Raw genomic sequence first — 6005 nt, 5'->3', positions numbered from 1 at the left:
TAACGAAAACCATCGTTATTATTGGACCCTTAGTTTATATGCAGTTGGATGGTGCCCCAAATTCATTCATTCATTCAATCTTGCTTACTCTGTGCAAGTCGGAGGGTTTGACCATGATCTAAGGAGCCGGTCCTGTTGAAGGGAAAAGCTGATGAGCAGAGTGGTAACAAAACTTTGTGGGGGAAGCATGTTTGTGTTAGCTGAGTAAACGGGGGGATTCCTTTAACCCTGTTGGGGAAACAGTAGTGCTATACAACAGAAACCCACCTTAAATTTGTGTCCCACAAAGATCCCCAAAAGTCCTGTTGGACTGTGAGGTGTTTACTATGTGTCCAACACTATTCTGAGCACAGTCCCTGACCCACATAGGGTGCACTATCAAAGCAGGAGGGAGAACAGGTATTACATTCTCGTTTTATAGCTGAAACTGGCAGAGAAGTTAAGTGACTTGCCCAAGGTGACAAAGCAAGCAATTGGTGGGCCTGGGATTGGAACCCAGATTGTTTGGATTGTTAGAACTGTGGTGTTTGTTGAAGCACTATGTGCCAGGTGCTGTACTAAGTGCTGAGGGGGATACAAGCGAATTGGGTTGGACAGAGTCCCTGTCCTACGTGGGGCTCACAGCCTCAATCACCGTTTTACAAATGAGGGAACAGAGGAACAGAGAAGAGAAGTGACTTACCTAAGACCACACAGCAGCCAAGTGGCAGAGCTGGGATTAGAACCAGTGACCTTCTGACTCTCAGGCTCGTGCTCTATCCAATTGGCCAAACCAGTGTCCAGTCAGATCTGTTTTGTGCACAAATTGAGATGGATGTTCTGGGGCTGAGGACGAGTCGAGCCAAGATAAACAAATAAGCAGCGAGCACATTATTCAGGTTTCCCACTGAGTGGCCAGTTCCGTGTCCTGAACTCAAAAGGCCTAAACTCAGTCATCTCTCTGGTATTTGTTAAGCATTTACTATGTGCCAAGCATTATTCAAAACTCTGGGGTAGATACAAGTTAATCATGTCACAGTTCCAGGCCCACACTGGGCTCACAGTCTAAAGAGGGAGAAGAGGATGGTCTAGTGGAAAGAGTATGGACCTGGGTTCTATTCCAGGCTCTGTCGGGTGCCTGTGCTGTGACCTTGGGCAAGTCACCTTAGTTCTCTGCCCCATTTGCCTCATCTGTAGAATGGGGATTAAATATCTGTTCTCCCTCCTACTTAAGACTGTGAGTCCCAAGGAGGACAAAGAATGTGTCCAACCTGATTTCTATCTACTCCAGTGCTTAGAACAGTGCTTGACACATAGTAAGTGCTTAACAAATTCTATTTTTAAAAAAGGGAGTTAACCCTCATTTTATCGATGAGGAAACAGATAAGGAAAATGACTTGCCCAAGGTCACACAGCAGACAAAATGCATCTGTATATTCTCTTCTGGAAACCCAGCCCCTTCCTCCCCATCTCCAGCTCCCTCCCTTTCTCCACGTCATACCCAGCCTTTACATACATCAATGAACAACCCATCCAGAATTACTTTTAACTTTTTCCTGAAGAAAATCTGCAAAGCACCTTTATCTTGCTGCTCTTCCTCAGGCCAAGTCCCTTATCTCAGCGGCCTTAGTTAGCCCTTCTTTTTGGAGTCTGGCCAGGTCACTTTCCTTTTCAAAAAGTTCAGTCTTTCCTGTCCAGAGATATCACAGCCTAATGAATGTGCTATGGATTCAGCTCTCAAAATACTAATCATTCAAGTTTAAGGGATTTTTCTGGTAATAGAGATTAGTGACTGTTCCAAACTACCCCTTTATAATGCAGTCTTATCTGTTGCCAGATAATAACTGTGGAATTTAAGTCCTTACTCTGAGTGAGCCCCAGGCGGAGAAGCAGCGTGGCGGAGAGGAAAGAGCCCGGGCTTGGGAGTCAAAGGACCTGTGTTCTAATCCTGGCTCCGCCACTTATCAGCTGTGTGACTTTGGGCAAGTCACTTCACCTCTTTGTGCCTCAGTTACCTCATCTGTAAAATGGGGATTAAGACTGTGAGCCTCACGTGGGACAACCTGATCACCTTGTATCCCCCCCCAGCGCTTAGAACAGTGCTTCACACATTGTAAGCACTTAACAAATGCCATTATTATTATTATTACCTCAGTGCTTAGAACAGTGCTTGGCACATAGTAAGCACTTAACAAATACCATCATTTTTATGTGGCACCTGATGGTCCTGCAGCTACCCCAGTGCTTAGTACAGTGCTTAGAGCATGGTAAATACTTAAATATTACAATTGTTGTTGTTTAATTGCATCGTACCTAGGGTCCTGATACTGTGCCAGTCCTTTTAGACTGTGAGCCCACTGTTGGGTAGGGACTGTCTCTATATGTTGCCAACTTGTACTTCCCAAGCGCTTAGTACAGTGCTCTGCACAAAGCGCTCAATAAATATGATTGATTGATTGACCCACATGTGGCTTGGTAGTCTGAGAACTACTCCTTTCCCCAGAAAGGTAAAAGGGATTAGCCATCCCAAAAAACAAAATCCTCCAAATGCCAAGAAGTCAAGTGCCACAAAACACTCAATGCAAGCTTGTTATGGGCAGGGAATTGTGTCATCTCATTGTCATATTGTACTTCCCCAAGCACTTAGTACAGTGCTCTGCACACCAAAAGTGCTCAATAAGTACGATTAAATGAATATATTAGATGCTAGAGGGGCCTTTCCAGAAAAGACAAGATGGACCTGGCTCTCCAGGGGAAGGTCCTGTGAAAGATTTCTGTCCCCAAGGGACTGAGGTGAAGTAAAAATCCAGATGATTGACTACAAAGGACAATTTAGGATGGGCTGTGGCAGATGATCACTAAGAGTGGCCACTCAAAAGTTCCTCAGACTTGTCCTTTTACCATTTCAGCATGGCTTAGTGGAAAGAGCCCGGGCCTGGGAGTAAGAGGCCCAGTGTTCTAATCCCGGCTCTGCCACTTATGATTATTATTATTATTGTGGTATTTGTTAACCACTTGCTATGTGCCAAGCACTGTACTAAGTGCTGGCATAGGTACCATAATTATAATTATTATTATTATTGTATTTGTTAAGCACTTACTATGTGTCAGGCACTGTACTAAACGCTGGGGCGGATGCAAGCAAATCAGGTTGGACACAGTCCCTGTCCCACATGGGGCTCACAGTCTCAATCCCCATTTTACAGATGAGATAACTCAGGCATAGAGAAGCAAAGTGACTTGCCCAAGGTCACACAGCAGACAAGTGGCAGAGCTGGGTTTAGAACCCATGATTCCCAGGCCTGCATTCTATCCATTATGCCACGCTGCTTCTCAAACTGCCAAAACCTCCTAAAAGGCTTCCGTTCAAGACCATCTGGTCCCACTTGGGGCTCACCATCTAAGTAGGAGGGAAAACAGGTATTGAATCTCCATTTTGCAGATGAGGTAACTGAAGCCCAGAAAAGTTAAGTAACTTGCCCAAGGTCACACAGCAGGCAAATGACGGAGATGGGATTAGAACCCAAATCCTCTGGCTCCCAGGCCCGTGCTTTTTCCACTAGGCCACACTGCACTTACCTGCTGTTTGACCTTGGGCAAGTTACTTAACTTTTCTGGGCTTCAATTCCCTCATCTGCAAAAGGGAGATTCGATACCTGTTCCCCCTTCTACTTAAGCTGTGAGTCCCATGCGGGATGGGGCCTGTGTCTGACCTGTTGATCTTGTACCAACCAGTGCACTTGGCACAGTGCCAGCCCCTTTAGCTAAAATGAAGGGGGTCAATTTCTCCCTTTTGTCATGATCCTAAGGAGTAGAGGGCCCTCTCAGTTTTCCTCCTGGCACCTTGCTGAGAACACCTCAGAGAAGATCTCAGGTAAACTAAGAACCTCCCCCTTAACCACCCATTGGCAATCAATCAATCATTGGAAAAGACTTGGGAGAGTTCAATACAATAGAGTTGGTAGCACTGGTTTCCCATCCACTAGGAGCTTGTAGTCTAGACGGGGAGACAGACATTAAAATAACCGACGGATGTGGACGTGAGTGCTGTGGGGTTGAGAGTGGAGTGAATATCAAGGGCTTAAAGGGTACAGATCCAAGTGCGTAGGCGATGCAGGAGGGGAGAAGAAGTAGGAGAAAAGATGCCTTAATCAGGCAATGCTAAGTGGTTATTGTGTGCTAAGCACTTCAATTCCCCTCTCAGGGTGGCTCCTGGAGAGTTTCCAGGACTACCAGTCACGACTACAGGAGGGAGAGTCATTCCATTCCTAGCTTGGGCAGTGGCTAGCGAGTGGAAGGCAATCTGCCACAAGTCAAAACCCACCTGTGCTGAGCAGCAGCGGCACGGGAGAGAGTCGAGTGCAGAGACTCTACTGCGCGGAAGGAGGCAATGGTAAACCACTTCCGTATTTTTCCCAAGAAAACTCTATGGATACACTACCAGAATGATTGCATGTGGAAGTGGGGTATTCTGGGGCAGATGTCTCTATGGCGTCGCTATGGGTCGGACACAACTCGACAGCACAATGACAACAACAAACACTTAAATACAAGATAAACAGATCAGACACAGCCCCTGCCTCATAAGGGGCTCACCCTTCAACACTTTGATACCCCTTCCTCACAGCACTTACGTCCATTTTCTTATACTCTACTACTTCCCCTATCTGTAATGTCTTTTAAAGTCTGCCTCCCCCATAGACAGTAAGCTCCTTGTGGTTGTGGATCACAGAAAGAGCACGGGCTTTGGAGTCAGAGGTCGTGGGTTCAAATCCCAGCTCTGTCAATTGTCAGCTGTGTGACCTTGGACAAGTCACTTAACTTCTCTATGCCTCAGTTCCCTCATCTGTAAAATGGGGATTAAGACTGTGAGCCCTACGTGGGACAACCTGATCACCTTGTATCCCCCCCAGCGCTTAGAACAGTGCTATGCACATAGTAAGCGCTTAACAAATACCATCATTATTATTATTATCTACCAACGCTATTACATTGTCTTTTTTAATAATGATATTTGTTAAGCGCTTACTATGTGTCAAGCACTGTTCTAAGCATTGGGGTAGACTTTGAGCCCATTGTGGGCAGGGATTGTCTCTGTTGCTGAATTGTACTTTCCGAGCATTCAGTATAGTGCTCTGCACACAGTAAGTGCTCAATAAATACGATTAAATTAATGAAATTCAAGTTAATCAAGTAGAGCACAGTCTCTATCCCACGTGGGGCTCACAGTCTATAATAAGAATAATGGTATGTTTTAAGCATTTACTATGTGCCAAGCACAGTTCTAAGCACTGGAGTAGCTGCAAGATAATCAGGTTGGACACAGTGCCTGTCCCTCACGGAGCTTATAGGCTTAATCCCCATTTTACAGAAGAGGTAACTGAGGCACAGAGAAATGAAGTGACTTGACCAAGGTCATATAGCAGAAAAGTGGCAGAGCCAGGATTAGAACCCCCATCCTCTGACTCCCAGGCCCATCCTCTTTTCACTAGGTCAGGCTGCTTCCCGCTATAGTTTACATATTGAATCTCCATTTTACAGTTGAGGAAACTGAGGCACAGAGAAATTAAGTGATCTACTCTCCCCACTTTCAAAGCCTTATCAAAGGCACATCTCCTCCAAGATGCCTTCCCTGAACTAAGACCTCATTTCCTCTTTTCCCACTCCCTTCTTCTTCACCCTGACTTGCTCCCTTGGTTCTTTCCCTATCCCAGCCCCACGGCACTTATGTACATATCTGTAATTTGTTCATTTACATTAATGTCTGTCTCCCCCTCTAAACTGCAAGCTTGTTGTAGGCAGGGAATGTGTCTGTTATATTGTTATGTTATATTCTCCCAAGCGGTTAGTACAGTGCACTGCCCAGAGTAAGTGTTCAATACATATGAATGACTGATTTGCCCAGGGTCAAACAGCAGGCAAGTGTCAGAGACAATTTAGAACCCAGGTCCTCTGACTCTTAGGCCCATGCTTTGTCCACCAGGCCACACTGCTTGCCTAGCTGCTTCCCTTTCCCTAGTGCTTAG

This window comes from Tachyglossus aculeatus, chromosome X1, assembly GCF_015852505.1.
Source record: "Tachyglossus aculeatus isolate mTacAcu1 chromosome X1, mTacAcu1.pri, whole genome shotgun sequence".
NCBI classification, from domain to species: Eukaryota; Metazoa; Chordata; class Mammalia; order Monotremata; family Tachyglossidae; genus Tachyglossus; species Tachyglossus aculeatus.
This window is presented reverse-complemented; position numbering follows the sequence as displayed.